At 33.5% G+C, this 19001-nt stretch overlaps 1 long non-coding RNA gene across 1 annotated transcript; it reads left to right on the forward strand.

Annotated features, from left to right (window-relative positions):
• Nucleotides 1-8175: 8175 nt before the first annotated feature.
• LOC134257645 (uncharacterized) lies at nt 8176-17679 on the forward strand. Its single transcript, XR_009989964.1, has 4 exons — nt 8176-8243; nt 10024-10108; nt 16880-17033; nt 17523-17679. It is a non-coding gene; the product is annotated as an uncharacterized LOC134257645 (long non-coding RNA).
• Nucleotides 17680-19001: the final 1322 nt, after the last annotated feature.

Genomic DNA, 19001 nt, shown 5'->3' on the forward strand with positions numbered 1-19001 from the left:
GGTTTCCCGTTAGTTTCCCAAGATAGGAAACCATGGAAACATGCCTCAGTGGTTTCCATATAGATTCCCGACATGGAAGCCACCAATGTGTAGTTTCCCCCATGTATCCCAGGTAGAGAAACTTTGAAAGTATATCTCAATGCTAACCCACCTACTTTTTATTTTACAAAAAGTTAAATATTTTCTGATGTTACCATATGCTTACCAATTATAGAAATATTTCAAAAGTGTTTACATGCTGTATCAAAATAATTGACTTCCCTTCAAACAGTTAAAATAACTAGATGTGTATTTCTGCGTGATAAAATTTAATATTTCAGCACCGTGAACGCAATTTAATATTAAAGATTTATCAAATAAGTTTTGGTAAACTTGTATAGAATGCATGAAATGGAATAGAGAAAATTAAGTGCAGTTATGTAGATATCAATCATTTCCGATCCCACTTTCTTGTAAGCTGTCTATGTTGAATGTTCCTTTGAAAAAAAATGCGAGAGCGAAGAGCACTTTTAATGATATCATTTACAGAAAAGGTAAAAAGATCGATAAAAAAGTAAATAAAGAAATATGTCAAGTTGCGATTATATAAAATGTAGTGATTAAGGACAGATGAGACGTTCCTCAATAATATAATTATAATTTTTTTTCCAATATTTTGACATTGAAGACTTACTCTTTTTACATTATAACATGTATTCACAAAAACTCAAGGTACTTTACAAGGCATTTTGTGTGAGATACCAGAGGTTGGCATCCCTTATATACCGGGGTAATCCTTCAGGAAAAAAATCTTCAGTTGGTTTGTCACAATTACATTTTTAGTGTAAGTTTCAAATTTTGAAAAACCAGTTTAGAAAGTAATAAAGATTTTTATACAAATTTATCATACATCAATATGAAGATTCACAAAACAGATACTTAATGGGAAACGTATCGTCTGACCTTAAAAAAAACAAAATATAGAAGAGTACATGTAAGTATGGTTACATAGAGATCAATGTAAATTGGTCAGATAAAATCCATCGAATTGGTTGGGGGCTGAGTATTATCATACTAGTATTTTACTTTAGTAAGATTGTTTTTTTTTAATTTAATAAATTATTATTATTATTGGGGTGGGTGGATTGCTTTTCATTTTTTCCTACAGAAGCCCCCCCCCCCTTTAAAAAAAAAAATAAAACCACACTTGAAAAAGTCACTAAAGTCGGCCTGTGTAATAACTACGGGCACCTGTCCTCACGTGCCATATTAGGTGGAGACACGTGCCGCGAAGACACCTGTCACTGTGTATTTTTTGTATATTCTATGTGAATTGAGACGGTTTTCTACCTAAAGGGAACAATGGGCTGTTGTCAAGCATGTACACACACAGCCTCCGACCGAAAATTCGTTTGAATTAAGATGTGTTTTTTTATCAATTAAAAAATTGTATATTTCATAAATAAAGTTATACAACAATGTACAAGAGAACATTTTTATAAAATAACATACATTTAATTTAAGATGTTCAATGAAAGAACGAACTATTTAGAATTTTTATTTCAATTTTCATTACTGATTTGAAAAAACTATGCTCTTTAGAAATTAAATAATTTTCTATAGGTATTGATTAGATCTAAATTCTCGTCGTGTATAATTATATTAAATCAGAATTACTTAATAGATCAATGTGAAATCAACACTGTATTTAATAGTCTTGATGAGTTTTTGTGTGAAATTTGTAATCCAACGTACTATACATAAGCATTTATTAGATAATGTTATAATATTCATTACATAATACTTTTTTTCCTTTTTTGTTTATATGTACGCAGATCCCCGTGTAGTAAACGTCTGCACTTTTCGCATAAAATTACAATGTTGGGTCCTAAATGCACATATGATCATGCACATATATTTAACAAACTTTAAAAATGTCAGCCATTCTTTTCTCAAAAGGCCATTTCTCTAGATAAAGAAAAGTCTATAATATTTTGCATCATTTTGTTTTCCTGAAGAACAACGGCATTTAAAGAAGTGGATGCTAAGGCAATCTATTAAAAGAATTAATTGTATAATTGTCACGACTGTATTTTTGTGCAGTTTTTGTTGATTTCATTACATAAAGGTATGAAGTTTGTCAATTATTATAGTTAAACAAACATTTCTTTATCTAAATTGTACATTACTTTATTTTTATTCCCCGACATGCTACTCTTTTTAAAAAAGATGCGTAACATTTTTAAATTTGACTAATAGACTCGAACTTCAGGCCTGTAGGAAAGTAATTTCCGTTAGGGTAATAAACTTACCGGGATTTTTTTTTTTACTAGCATACCTTACCAGATTTCTTAACGAAAAAAAAACATTAAAAGAAATACAGGGCGGGACCAGCTAAAGCTGTATATGCATAAGTATACAGCCCTTTACATCAACGAGTATCTAGATGACTTTTGACATAATTTTTCCCATGACCCACATACCCATCACGACTAAATACTGAATTCAATTCTATTATATTTTCTTGCCTTTTATTAGATGTAAGTTTTATTCCATCTTGAGATACATGTAATTTAACTCTCCTAAGAAAAAGATCTTCAACATCCTAATTCATTTAACAATTTTACGTGTTAAAATGATGTGGGAAAGTTATTAGCTAAAGGCAAAGAAGTTTCAAGTACAATTTAGGCCTACATGTAGCAAATAGAGAAACGTCTAGAAGGCCCACCAGTAATAATACAGTATATTGATAGCAGGCTCAAAATCTAATTAAAACCAGAAAAGGAGGGAGTTCTAGTAGTATTTTAATCCCCCCAAAAATTATAAGCAATTAATTATTAAACACTGAACTTTTCAATCATCACTATTGAAATAAAAAAAAAATTAAGGACGGTTATTGTTAATTATACATGCATTATAATTGTAACTCATTTTCATGCCTTTAAGGATTCCTGTGGAACGTCCGCAATTAAAAAAAAATGTACTTTTAAAGGTTTAACATCTTTTGATGTGACGTTATAAATTCATAATTATAACAGTTAAAAGTAGCGGGGAAGGGGGGGGGGGTACTTTCAGCTAGGACGGCCACTACCAACAACCAAGCCCCGAACCCCTGATCCCGAAGGCAAATAAGTTGAGGTGTCACGCAAGAAACATAATTTTTCTCTGCTCTCACGTATTTAACCGCTTTTTATCTAAATATACAAGGCCTACACATCATATCGACAAAAAATATTTTAATAGGAGCCCCTCTTTTTATTCCATGAACAGGGGAAAACTTCTAAATTTCGCCATGACAACCCTCCCTTTTCGCGATCTTTGAAATAAATACATGGGGACCTTTTATCTGTGGAATATGAAAATTAACTTTATTCAATGTAAGAATATTACCTAAAATATACAATAGAAAGGACTTCTAACTTCGTCTATCCTATATTTGACTAAAAAGGAAATGTTTAAAATTTTGACATCTGGTGATGTTAATACATGTACATTCGAGGTTGTTTTTCCAAGCTCTGACGGTAAGACCCGAGATGATGCGATTGATATAGCACGTAAAGGTGGCCAAAAATGTTCGATTAAATATGGCGGAATCGAAGAAATATGGCGGACAAAGGCGTACAGGAATGTAGTAAGTCGTACAAAGATGAAAACTGATACCAGGACGCCGGAACTGTTGAGGGGAAAACTTCCTCTGGTTGGCTCTCATGTCATCTCTAATTTCATTTAAAAGAGCAAGGTCAGTGTTCTCCTGCAGGGCAGTAGATTTGGTCCGGCTTCTCTCGGCAATTTCTGCTCGGGCAGCCACATTTCTCAGCTCCTCCAAGGATTTTGGGTCCACCTTGTTTACGTCTGCTACAATGTCTGGTTTCAAGCCATTCATGATGACAGTCACAGGATGAAAAGCCAGGTTTCCCAAATTTGGAAACCCGATGGAAACATATGGGAATCGTGACATCAGTAGTTTCCATATAGTTTCCATTTTATGGAAACCACATAGTGGTTTCCACATAGATTCCCGACATGGAAACAATCAACCTGTGGTTTCCCGTAAGTTTCCCAAGATAGGAAACCATGGAAACATGCCCTGGTGGTTTTCATGTAGATTCCCGACATGGAAACAACCAACCTGTGGTTTCCCGTTAGTTTCCCAAGATAGGAAACCGTGGAAACATGCCCTGGTGGTTTCCATGTAGATTCCCGACATGGAAACAACCAACCTGTGGTTTCCCGTTAGTTTCCCAAGATAGGAAACCATGGAAACATGCCTCAGTGGTTTCCATATAGATTCCCGACATGGAAGCCACCAATGTGTAGTTTCCCCCATGTATCCCAGGTAGAGAAACTTTGAAAGTATATCTCAATGCTAACCCACCTACTTTTTATTTTACAAAAAGTTAAATATTTTCTGATGTTACCATATGCTTACCAATTATAGAAATATTTCAAAAGTGTTTACATGCTGTATCAAAATAATTGACTTCCCTTCAAACAGTTAAAATAACTAGATGTGTATTTCTGCGTGATAAAATTTAATATTTCAGCACCGTGAACGCAATTTAATATTAAAGATTTATCAAATAAGTTTTGGTAAACTTGTATAGAATGCATGAAATGGAATAGAAAAAATTAAGTGCAGTTATGTAGATATCAATCATTTCCGATCCCACTTTCTTGTAAGCTGTCTATGTTGAATGTTCCTTTGAAAAAAAATGCGAGAGCGAAGAGCACTTTTAATGATATCATTTACAGAAAAGGTAAAAAGATCGATAAAAAAGTAAATAAAGAAATATGTCAAGTTGCGATTATATAAAATGTAGTGATTAAGGACAGATGAGACGTTCCTCAATAATATAATTATAATTTTTTTTCCAATATTTTGACATTGAAGACTTACTCTTTTTACATTATAACATGTATTCACAAAAACTCAAGGTACTTTACAAGGCATTTTGTGTGAGATACCAGAGGTTGGCATCTCTTATATACCGGGGTAATCCTTCAGGAAAAAAATCTTCAGTTGGTTTGTCACAATTACATTTTTAGTGTAAGTTTCAAATTTTGAAAAACCAGTTTAGAAAGTAATAAAGATTTTTATACAAATTTATCATACATCAATATGAAGATTCACAAAACAGATACTTAATGGGAAACGTATCGTCTGACCTTAAAAAAAACAAAATATAGAAGAGTACATGTAAGTATGGTTACATAGAGATCAATGTAAATTGGTCAGATAAAATCCATCGAATTGGTTGGGGGCTGAGTATTATCATACTAGTATTTTACTTTAGTAAGATTGTTTTTTTTTAATTTAATAGATTATTATTATTATTGGGGTGGGTGGATTGCTTTTCATTTTTTCCTAGAGAAGCCCCCCCCCCCCCTTTAAAAAAAAAAAATAAAACCACACTTGAAAAAGTCACTAAAGTCGGCCTGTGTAATAACTACGGGCACCTGTCCTCACGTGCCATATTAGGTGGAGACACGTGCCGCGAAGACACCTGTCACTGTGTATTTTTTGTATATTCTATGTGAATTGAGACGGTTTTCTACCTAAAGGGAACAATGGGCTGTTGTCAAGCATGTACACACACAGCCTCCGACCGAAAATTCGTTTGAATTAAGATGTGTTTTTTTATCAATTAAAAAATTGTATATTTCATAAATAAAGTTATACAACAATGTACAAGAGAACATTTTTATAAAATAACATACATTTAATTTAAGATGTTCAATGAAAGAACGAACTATTTAGAATTTTTATTTCAATTTTCATTACTGATTTGAAAAAACTATGCTCTTTAGAAATTAAATAATTTTCTATAGGTATTGATTAGATCTAAATTCTCGTCGTGTATAATTATATTAAATCAGAATTACTTAATAGATCAATGTGAAATCAACACTGTATTTAATAGTCTTGATGAGTTTTTGTGTGAAATTTGTAATCCAACGTACTATACATAAGCATTTATTAGATAATGTTATAATATTCATTACATAATACTTTTTTTCCTTTTTTGTTTATATGTACGCAGATCCCCGTGTAGTAAACGTCTGCACTTTTCGCATAAAATTACAATGTTGGGTCCTAAATGCACATATGATCATGCACATATATTTAACAAACTTTAAAAATGTCAGCCATTCTTTTCTCAAAAGGCCATTTCTCTAGATAAAGAAAAGTCTATAATATTTTGCATCATTTTGTTTTCCTGAAGAACAACGGCATTTAAAGAAGTGGATGCTAAGGCAATCTATTAAAAGAATTAATTGTATAATTGTCACGACTGTATTTTTGTGCAGTTTTTGTTGATTTCATTACATAAAGGTATGAAGTTTGTCAATTATTATAGTTAAACAAACATTTCTTTATCTAAATTGTACATTACTTTATTTTTATTCCCCGACATGCTACTCTTTTTAAAAAAGATGCGTAACATTTTTAAATTTGACTAATAGACTCGAACTTCAGGCCTGTAGGAAAGTAATTTCCGTTAGGGTAATAAACTTACCGGGATTTTTTTTTTTTACTAGCATACCTTACCAGATTTCTTAACGAAAAAAAAAACATTAAAAGAAATACAGGGCGGGACCAGCTAAAGCTGTATATGCATAAGTATACAGCCCTTTACATCAACGAGTATCTAGATGACTTTTGACATAATTTTTCCCATGACCCACATACCCATCACGACTAAATACTGAATTCAATTCTATTATATTTTCTTGCCTTTGATTAGATGTAAGTTTTATTCCATCTTGAGATACATGTAATTTAACTCTCCTAAGAAAAAGATCTTCAACATCCTAATTCATTTAACAATTTTACGTGTTAAAATGATGTGGGAAAGTTATTAGCTAAAGGCAAAGAAGTTTCAAGTACAATTTAGGCCTACATGTAGCAAATAGAGAAACGTCTAGAAGGCCCACCAGTAATAATACAGTATATTGATAGCAGGCTCAAAATCTAATTAAAACCAGAAAAGGAGGGAGTTCTAGTAGTATTTTAATCCCCCCAAAAATTATAAGCAATTAATTATTAAACACTGAACTTTTCAATCATCACTATTGAAATAAAAAAAAAATTAAGGACGGTTATTGTTAATTATACATGCATTATAATTGTAACTCATTTTCATGCCTTTAAGGATTCCTGTGGAACGTCCGCAATTAAAAAAAAAATGTACTTTTAAAGGTTTAACATCTTTTGATGTGACGTTATAAATTCATAATTATAACAGTTAAAAGTAGCGGGGAAGGGGGGGGGGGGGTACTTTCAGCTAGGACGGCCACTACCAACAACCAAGCCCCGAACCCCTGATCCCGAAGGCAAATAAGTTGAGGTGTCACGCAAGAAACATAATTTTTCTCTGCTCTCACGTATTTAACCGCTTTTTATCTAAATATACAAGGCCTACACATCATATCGACAAAAAATATTTTAATAGGAGCCCCTCTTTTTATTCCATGAACAGGGGAAAACTTCTAAATTCTAATATAAAATCTCATAATCACACATAATCATAGTGAATATAAACAGTTTGTTTATTTTCCCATCCTGCATCGCTCTGCAGGCGCTTTATTTCATTGGTCAATTTCCCGAGGCGCCATTTTTGGAGGATCGCGAGAAGGACGAAGAAGAAGGTGTGAGCAGCTCGTAAATGTGAAAAGTTGATGTTTTCACCACCCAGTGTCTTTAAGACTGTGATAAATGCAATGACAAACGACCAAGGATTAATGTACGTATATTTTTGTTAACTTTTTACGGCAAATAATTGTAATATTTGGCAACAGCAAATCTTCACTATCGGAGGCAACTTTTGTTCTGACGCCATTTTAAAAAGTTGGATATCTAAGTTTTAAATTGTTAAGTGCATATATTGCAAAAGAGAGAGAGAGAGAGAGAGAGAGAGAGAGAGAGAGAAAGAGAGAGAGATTTGAGACAGTGATACAACATAACTTAAATAGATTATAGAGGTCCCAAGGCACCGTATGTTGTAAAATGGCAACGTTTCGCCTTTCACCATGTTTATTAAAATGTATGCTCAATATCTATGTTCTCTCTCTAAATATAAATGAATACTTTTTCGGATTATATATTTTTAACCCCGCTCAAATTATCCGGATGATAATAGTTATACCGAGCATGGTTTCGTAGTTAAATTCAGACTGTAGTACATCCGGTTTGAATTTCTTCTGACTTTCCGTTTTCGGATAGCCAACTCTTTTGATTTTTGGAACTTATGACTTATGGCAAGGTATGAATGAAATACTTTTGGTTCAAAACCTTGATAAAAGCATCAATATTTTTACAAAAAGTGTCTTCAATCTCAGCTTATCCGATTATCATGAAGGATATCATCATTCAGAACAGTTGGAATAGATTGTAGCCAATACTGTAGTTTAACCCTTAATCATATGCATGATGATGATATGGAGGGAAAATATGCATAAAAAAGTGAATGTAGGTGAAAACCTGTCCACTTCTCTGAAGAGAATAGGTTTGTTTATTGAAATAGTTTACTGCTCAAAAGATTTTTTTGTACTATCTAACCTGCTGAGATGAACAGATGAAGATGTAAAAAAAGAAAATTAAGCCTTCATAGTGAATTAATATTGATAGTATGTTTCAAAATGCTTATTAAAACTTGGTAATAAAATACAGAACACTTTAAAGCTGAATACGATTCGTAAAAGGAATCTGTCCGCCATTTTTGTTCCCAAGTCTATCTTCTCTGCAGACCGCTATAAATAGGGCAGCAGTTGGTCACTGTTCAGTGTAATCAGTCTACATTGGTGAAGACGGACGTATGCTCTACAGAAGAAGTCGATAGCGAAAGTAATAACGTAATACTTCATCTAATGCAGGAAAATAAGATAACAAATAAGTTTATAACAATTATAGTTTTATAAGTCAGTAAAATATACAAAAAACACAGATAAATGTAACTGCAATAAAATTCTAGAAAAAGGTAATGCAAGATAACCAGCACGATCACGGGTTGCTATTCCACGCCAATACCTGTGACAATAAAGCAGTCAGGTTTAACGATTGCAACGAGTATACCCTAGTATTGATGTATCGTAGATAATGCTATCGAAAATGGCGTATGCCTATTTACGAGTTGTGTTCAGCTTTAAGTTGAGAAGAAAACAAGTAAATAATCAAGCACAATTAAACTACTTACATACATGTACAGTGTACATGGTATCGTCTAACTGAACAGACTTAGCTGTCTGTGTCATAAAAAATAATATGCTTCTTATATCTGAATATAATTATAAGTTTATAACATACGCCACATTCTACATAACTGTGGTGCAGGCAAACAATGAGTCGAGCACAATATCATATTCTGCTGGTGAGCTATTGCATTAGATTAAATATTTTGAAAAAAAGACTTGTATGAAATAGTGAATTAGTGATGGTTGTCCTGACATAGGAGAAGTAGAATGGTACAAACTAGTTGATGATCATTTGTTTGAAATTTTTATATGCCTGAATTGATAGATTTGGCACGTGTATTGATTTTGTCCTTTCTGTCTGTTGTCAACTTGAACCATTGCCATGACTTTTGAACTGTGAGAGATAGAGACTTCATATTTGGTATGCATACTATGATAATTAAGTTCTTTGAAATGCAACAAGGTCAATGACCTTGTGACTTTGGCTGTAATTATATGTTAAAATAGCTTTTTTGAACTTTTGCCATAACTGTTTATCTGTGTCTGTCTGTTGTCAACTTAAACCTTCACCATAACTTTAGAACTATATGAGATAGTGACATCATATTTAGTATGCATACTCCACTTATGAAGTGCTTTCACATGACAACAAGGACAGTGATTATGTGATCTTGATTGTGACCTATATGCTAAAAAAATTGCTTTTTTGAAACTTTGTTGCCGCCGGGCACATAGTGTTTTACAAGCGCATCTTGTTTTGTTTTTTTTGCCCATCCCTGTTGTTGCTAATGCTATTACATAATTAGTTTAAATTAGAATGCAATAGTACCTTAACATAATTTATCATTTCAGAGAGAAGAAAACTGCATGACTTTAAAAGAAAACCAGTGAGATAAAATCATATAAAATGTATGATGATTCAGGATGTGGTCATTTGGTAAGTGGTAATTAAATCATGATTGGTATGTATAACAATTGCCTGAAAAAAAATGATTCTAAATTTTAAATACTGAGCTGTGGTTTATCAGCTGTGAGCTACAAGAAGTTTTATGTAAAAGCTAGGGCTGAAACAATTTGCCCCCTCCATGTTATGTATGTATTGTCGTGATTGACATACAATCAGTTCTCTAATACATACACTACAGTAAAACTTTGTCATCTCGAACCTGAATTGAAGAGGAAAAAACTTTGAGATCTCTCAAAAAATTGGCATAATCATGTTATTCGCTTCGCGAATGGAATAAGTTTGACGTTGTACACGTTAACGTCATTTCTTATATAAGAGGGATTCTAATGATGTTATACAGTTTATATTATTATTTTCGAATATTTAGTAGTATTGACTACTATTTCAGGAAATAAAATAATACGAGAGAGAGAGAGAGAGAGAGAGAGAGAGAGGTCCAATGCTGGATTCTTTAGATAATCGTTCATATATATGAAGAATGGGTGACGAATGAAATGCCATGGGTATATATATATACAGAGACAACATTCTAAAATTTTATAAAAGGGGAGATTTTCAAAGGAAAAAGTTCGTTTTAAATATATATGAAGAACAGGTAGCGAATCAAATAACATGAGTATATATATACAGACGCAACATTCTAAAAAACCTCTGAAAGGGGAGATTTTCCCCGGAAAAGGGTTTCTTTGGGGGTAATTCAGATAAAAATGGGGCTTGGATTTTTTTGGGGTTTCATTCTTAAAATGATCATTTTTCAAATGATCAGGGTAAATTATAGGGAGCGAATCAAATAACATGAGTATATACCGACACAATTGTCCCCTTTTAATACTTTTCACGTAAACTGAAGTATATAATACCACAAAAAGAAAATACATAAAATAAATGTTACTATTTATTCCGTAAAATTTTATATCTAAATTTATATCATTTACGGAATAAACACAATTTTATTTTTCCCTTTTAGTGCTTTTCACGTAAACTGAAGTATATAATACCAAAAAATGAGAAAATACATATAAAGAAATTAGTTTTAAGATACGCTATTAATTCCGTATGAACAGCAGACAATTAATTAATTACAGGTAGTAAAATAAATTAATTAATTACAGGTAGTAAAATAAATGTTGCTATTTATTCCGTAAAATTTTATATCTAAATTTATACATGTATCATTTACGGAATAAACACAATTTTATTTTCCCCTTTCAATGCTTTTCACGTAAACTGAAGTATATAATACCACAAAGAGAAAATGCATGAAAAGAAATTAGTTTTAAGATACGCTATTAATTCCGTATGAACGGCAGACAATTAATTAATTGAAACTAGTAAAATAAATGTTGCTATTTATTCCGTAAAGTTTTATATCTAAATTCATATCATTTACGGAATAAACACATTTTTTAAAATTTAGCTTATTGATGACTTAATGAGAAAATAAATAATTGAATAAAGTTTGTTATTTATTCCGTTAATTTTAATTGAAATTTATGGATATGGCCTAATTGACTCTCATGCAAGGAAAAACAGAACTTGCGGCGGTATATACTCATGTTATTTGATTCGCTCCTTATAATTTGCCTTGATCATTTGAAAAATGATCATTTTAAGAATGAAAACCCCCAAAAATTCCAAGCCCCATTTTTTATCTGTATGTCCCCCAAAGAAACCCTTTTCCGGGGAAAATCTCCCCTTTCAGAGGCTTTTAAGAATGATGCGTCTGTATATATATACTCAGGTTATTTGATTCGCTACCTGCTCTTCACATATATATGATCGATACGGCCTAATTGACTCTCATGCAAGGAAAAACAGAACTTGCAGCGGTATATACTCATGTTATTTGATTCGCTCCCTATAATTTGCCTTGATCATTTGAAAAATGATCATTTTAAGAATGAAACCCCCCAAAAATTTCAAGCCCCATTTTTTATCTGTATGTCCCCCAAAGAAACCCTTTTCCGGGGAAAATCTCCCCTTTCAGAGGCTTTTAGAATGTTGCGTCTGTATATATATACTCATGTTATTTGATTCGCTACCTGTTCTTCACATATATATGATCGATGCGGTCTAATTGACTCTCATGCAAGGAAAAACAGAACTTGCGGCGGTATATACTCATGTTATTTGATTTGCTCCCTATAAGTTGCCTTGATCATTTGAAAAATGATCATTTTAAGAATGATCCCCCCAAAAAACCAAGCCCCATTTTTTATCTGTATATCCCCCAAAGAAACCCTTTTCCGGGGAAAATCTCCCCTTTCAGAGGTTTTTAGAATGTTGCGTCTGTATATATATACTCATGTTATTTGATTCGCTACCTGCTCTTCACATATATATGATCGATACGGCCTAATTGACTCTCATGCAAGGAAAAACAGAACTTGCAGCGGTATATACTCATGTTATTTGATACACTCCCTATAATTTGCCTTGATCATTTGAAAAATGATCATTTTAAGAATGAAACCCCCAAAAAATTTCAAGCCCCATTTTCTATCTGTATGTCCCCCAAAGAAACCCTTTTCTGGGGAAAATCTCCCCTTTCAGAGGCTTTTAGAATGTTGTGTCTGTATATATATACTCATGTTATTTGATTCGCTACCTGCTCTTCACATATATATGATCGATACGGCCTAATTGACTCTCATGCAAGGAAAAACAGAACTTGCGGCGGTATATACTCATGTTATTTGATTCTATGAGTTGCCTTGATCATTTGAAAAATGATCATTTTAAGAATGAAACCCCCAAAAAATTCCAAGCCCCATTTTTTATCTGTATGTCCCCCAAAGAAACCCTTTTCCGGGGGAAAATCTCCCCTTTCAGAGGCTTTTAGAATGTTGCGTCTGTATATATATACTCATGTTATTTGATTCGCTACCTGCTCTTCACATATATATGATCGATACGGTCTAGTTGACTCTCATGCAAGGAAAAACAGAACTTGCGGCGGTATATACTCATGTTATTTAATTCGCTCCCTATAATTTGCCTTGATCATTTGAAAAATGATAATCTTAAGAATGATCCCCCCAAAAAAACCAAGCCCCATTTTTATCTGAATGACCCCCAAAGAAACCCTTTTCCGGGGAAAATCTCCCCTTTCAGAGGTTTTTAGAATGTTGCGTCTGTATATATATATACTCATGTTATTTGATTCGCTACCTGCTCTTCACATATGTACTCAACAAAAAAAGAAACGCATATTGTTTTAATCGTCAAAGAAATTTTTAAAATGTACATGGAACAACTATTTTTTATATCATTGGATACCTGTGACCTATTTAAAGGACAACATGGGGTTTTAAAACCCAAGTGTTGAATTATCTCCCTTGATTAAACATGTTTATGAAAGAAGTGTTTTTCATGATTTCTTCTAAATCGGATGTCTATTTTCGTTGATACTTTGTATTTAGAGAAACTATTAACACTCCTATTAAACCCATATTTAAGATTTGATTGCAGTGTTGGTGCTGCAATGCCATGCCGAAACAAAGATGAACACAACCAGGCTAACGATGATACTAAACGGAGCTACGCAACAGAAAGTTGCAACTGTATTTGGAATAAATCGATGAGCATTGCAACCGTTAAACTAACGTCTGAAGACCATTATTTGGCCAACCGCAAGTAACCACAACCAGGCAGGACCGTCAGACCCCCCCCCCCCCCCCCCCCCCTCGTCACCTCATGCTATTCAGAACTTGCTGTAAAAACTGCTGCTACAATTGCTGGATGATAAAATCAGCATAAAAGTCCATAAATTGTTCGCACGAGACTGAAAAGAGATGGTATTCCTCCACGATATCCGTACATTGGAATCCCACTAGCATTGAGACTTCGCACAGTACATATTGTTATGCCCCTTGAATTTGGGGGCGATGAAAATGACATCAACTTGACTTTTCAATTTGCAACATAGGACATGTTTGATTTTTATCACAACACACTCTATAATCGCTTAAATAAAATAAGGTTTAAACTGAAAACTTAGATTTTCATATTGTTCTGAATATGCGTTTCTTTTTTTGTTGAGTATATATGATCGATACGGTCTAATTGACTCTCATGCAAGGAAAAACAGAACTTGCGGCGGTATATACTCATGTTATTTGATTCGCTACCTATAATTTGCCTTGATCATTTGAAAAATGATCATTTTAAGAATGAAACCCCCCAAAAATTCCAAGCCCCATTTGTTATCTGTATGTCCCCCAAAGAAACCCTTTTCCGGGGGAAAATCTCCCCTTTCAGAGGCTTTTAGAATGTTGCGTCTGTATATATATACTCATGTTATTTGATTCGCTACCTGCTCTTCACATATATATGATCGATGCGGTCTAATTGACTCTCATGCAAGGAAAAACAGAACTTGCGGCGGTATATACTCATGTTATTTGATTCGCTCCCTATAATTTGCCTTGATCATTTGAAAAATGATAATCTTAAGAATGATCCCCCAAAAAAACCAAGCCCCATTTTTTATCTGTATGTCCCCCAAAGAAACCCTTTTCCGGGGAAAATCTCCCCTTTCAGAGGTTTTTAGAATGTTGCGTCTGTATATATATACTCATGTTATTTGATTCGCTACCTGCTCTTCACATATATATGATCGATACGGTCTAATTGACTCTCATGCAAGGAAAAACAGAACTTGCGGCGGTATATACTCATGTTATTTGATTCGCTTCCTATAATATGCCTTGATCATTTAAGAAATGATCATTTTAAGTATGATCCCCACAAAAAATCCAAGCCCCATTTTTTATCTGTATGTCCCCCAAAGAAACCCTTTTCCGGGGAATAAATCCCCTTTCATAGGCTTTTTAGAATGTTGCGTCTGTATATATATACTCATGTTATTTGATTCCCTACCTGTTCTTCACATATGTATGATCGATACGGTTCTTTCATTTTTTTTTATACCTATTCCGTTATCATACAAGACAGAATTCTCCATTTATTCTCAATATATTTTATTTCCTTAAATTATTGATAATTTTTATTAACGAATGCTAAAACATGATTAAAATCATTCCTATACAGGTTTTGACGTTAACGTGTACAACGTCAAACTTATTCCATTCGCGAAGCGAATAACATGATTATGCCAAAAAATTTGAATGAAAAAGAGGAAATGTTATTAACTGATTTCTTGCTGGTCAGTATTTTGATGACTTTAAGGAAGCTCTAAAAACTGCACACTAAAAAGCTCTAATTTGATATTGGGTAGTTTTATGCAGTTAGAGTGATCTGCCCTTAGATTGAGATTAAGAAAAAAAATTATTTTACAGTCAGTTGGATTACTTGTAAGAGATTAAATTATTTTTAGCTTTATCTAAAATCAAAAATAAAGAAATTATTTGATTATTTTCATAAACTTTCCAAATGTATTAAGTAAACAGCAATGATTTCTGCTCACAAATAGTCCATTGTCTTTGAAAATTTCTTGGGGAAATGATGCACATATGATATGTTCTAAATGAATAAAAAAGGCTCATTATGCACATCTTTATATGATAGATTTTTTTCTCTCCAAAGATTAATTTCTGTAAGTCTGACACTAAGTTTTTAGAGTTTCCTCAATTTTTTAGATACATGTATTCAATGAAATTATTTGAAGTATTAAATTTTGGTAAATTTTATGATAGTAAAAGGTTATGTGGTTGAAAAACAGACCACGGGTAATGGTAATGCATTGTAATCATTACATTTTTTCAAAGTAATGGGGTGCAATGTGTAATGGATCCATCTTTCAATTACAAGCAATTGTAATTTATAGTTTGGTTGAAAATACTTAAAAAAAAACAGCATGCATGCATGACAATAGGGCTTAAATTTTTAATGTCTCTTAATTTTTCAGTGACATTAAAACAGGAATTGTCATCACCAATAGACAAATTTCACATTGCTAAGCGTTGTCTCCAATTGTCGGTGTATCGCTCATTTTTCTCACTTTGTCCTTTGTAAGTTACTTGTATTTTTTCAATCTTCAAACGATATTGAACAATTACGATCTGTATCTGTATGGCCAGAGTATGGGGTAACATGAAAATCATAATGAACATGTTCATAGTATTACAGATTTCACTTCCAAGATATTGACCCTCAAAGTTGGTATGGTTATATAGAGGGAAAACAGCGTCTTAAGCCGATTGACCCCAGATTGACCCTACAAAGGGGAATAACTTTTGTAAATGTGAAATAGAGATCTAAAACTGACTGAATTTTGATCCACCAATTCATGAAGATGATGAGTGGATGTAAATAATGTTGGTCAATTTTTGTAAAAAAAAAAAAAAAAAAAAAATTTAAATTACTTGTTTATAAACCGAGTGTACATGCAATACTGGCATAAAATTACTCATAAGGAACATGTATACTTACACCATGATAAAAGCATATGTGTCCAATGCAGCATATGAATTTCAGGCACATAGCATCGTTTTTGAAAGTGGGGGGGGCCAACCAGAGAATTTTTTTTTTACTTACCTGAAAAAGTTGACAAGCAAAAAAAAAAAATTTCCTATAATATTAGTAAGGTTAGGGAAAAAGTGGGGGGGGGGGGGGGGGGGGGCAACCATCCTTTCAATGAACATTTTCTATAGTAAAGGTTATGCTGGGAAAAAAAAATTTGGGGGCCAGGCCCACCCAGTTGCTACGTCCCTGTAAATCATTAACATACAAGTACATGTATATCTATACTGTAATACATATATATTGCATTGTTTTTAGAGACCTGTTCTGTGGATGCCCTTAGACAGTGTGTCTACCCATCACACCATCTGATATCACTTGTTCTGAGCACATTTCTCTCTCAAACTTAAACTACAGAGAGCCTGTGGATAGAGGATGAAGAGTGACCTTGGACTTATTTTCTAGGTCAAAGGTCAGTATCAAAATGTACTGTATATCTTTATTCAAAGTCGTAGTCCAGAGTATATTTCTCCCTTGGTGTAATCTAGCTTTTATGCAATTGGTGTAGAGGGTCTGCAATGATCTTCAACCAATTTTTTAGGTCAAATATCAAAAATTAAAAAAAATTCTCTCTCTATTAATATTCTTGTTATTATAAAGAGTATATTTTCTCTCAAACTAATTCAACTTAAAGCAGGGTTCTATGAAATTGTAATATATTCTCAATGACATAAAGAGGCTGAAAACATTATTTATATTATGTAAAATTTTTTTCCTTATCATAAAGCATTAAATTTTAAAGAGACACATTAAATGTTGAAATCATATGTATCATGGTCATGGAAAGTAATTATTGATATTGGTATATTAAAGAACATTGACTGATCTTTCAGATTTCTAAGTTATATTCAAGCATTATAATTCTGACACATCATATGATAATTTTATATGAATATTGCAGATCATAGGTGATGTGAAGGAAATACCAGGGGACTGATGTTGAAAGAAGTACTTAATGACGCTTATGAATGGACTTAAATGTGAAAGACTGTTCCATTGTTTATCTAAGATATATGAATTTATTTAGTATTTTGATATCATTGAAAAATACTGTTACAGTTTTTATACATCAAATGAATTATTAAACATATAAAATGGTAATGCTTTTTTTTCTCTTACATTTAATAATTTTTTTGATTGATTTTTGAAAGAATACACATAATTTCACATCGCTTCCTTAAGAAGAGTTAGGGAATCTTGAAGTTTCCCAGTAACTTCAACCAGGAATGGGACTCCAGATAATTCCACCAAGTTTCCGCCACACAGAAACTGCTACACAAGTTCCATATAGTTTCCTGAGTCAAGGAAACTTTAGGAATCGTAAGGTTTAATGAGGTTCCATGTAGTTTCCTGTAATAGGAAACCTTAAGATTCCATCAAGTTTCCATTCCCGGGAAACCACTACACTCCGATTCCCTGTGGTTTCCTGAGTCACGGAAACTTTAGGAATCATGAGGTTTCCCAAGCTTCCATGTAGTTTCCTTAAAAAGGAAACCTTAAGATTCCACCAAGTTTCCATCCCACGGAAACCACTACGCTCCAATTCCATATGGTTTCCTGAGTCAAGGAAACTATAGGAATGGTGAGGTTTCCCGAGCTTCCATGTAGTTTCCCGTAAAAGGAAACCTAAAGATTCCACCAAGTTTCCATTCCACGGAAACCCCCTACGCTCCGATTCCATCAAGTTTCCTGATTCTGGAAACCAGTGGAATCTTTAGGTTTCCCATTACGGGAAACTACATGGATGTTCGGGAAACTTCAGGTTTACAGAGGTTTCCGTGGTTCGGGATACCTTATGGAATCGGAGCGTAGGGGGTTTCCGTGTCAAGGAAACTTGGCGGAATAACCTGGCATCGGCTGCAGAAACCACTGGGAAACATGATGTAAACTTGAGGTTTCCATGTGGTTTCCATAAAGTTTCCCATGATGGGAAACCACTTTTTTCACCCAGTGAGTGATTACCCAATCCTGGTCCACCCGTCTATCGGTAGTCATCTGAGTTACCCTATGGATGAAAATTGTTTTTGGTTCACATCCATCATTTGAAGATTGTTTCTGGAGGATGGTTGGAATTGTTGATGGATGGCCTCCTTGATGGTGAAAAGGGAATGTTTCACTGCTTCATCAAGAGAAAAGGACCACGACTCCGCGACTCTGGCTAAATAAAATAGTTGGGTCTCAATGACCATCTTCTCTGTCAGGCGTTGCATGTTTATGAAGGTTATGAATTTAAGCCACCACTGAATGATGGACGTCTTTCCGTCATACTTGTCTAACTTAACTTTAGGCGTTGTAGCATAAGACAGGGTTGTGTGTGGTTGTTTTGAGCTCCCCCCCGTCTTAGCTGATATTATAGGTTCTCGATCTCCTCCTCCCTGGC

The sequence above is a fragment of the Saccostrea cucullata genome, unplaced genomic scaffold (assembly GCF_032062105.1).
Source record: "Saccostrea cucullata isolate Sc308-1 unplaced genomic scaffold, CSIRO_AGI_Scuc_v1 ctg2849, whole genome shotgun sequence".
Taxonomy (NCBI): domain Eukaryota; kingdom Metazoa; phylum Mollusca; class Bivalvia; order Ostreida; family Ostreidae; genus Saccostrea; species Saccostrea cuccullata.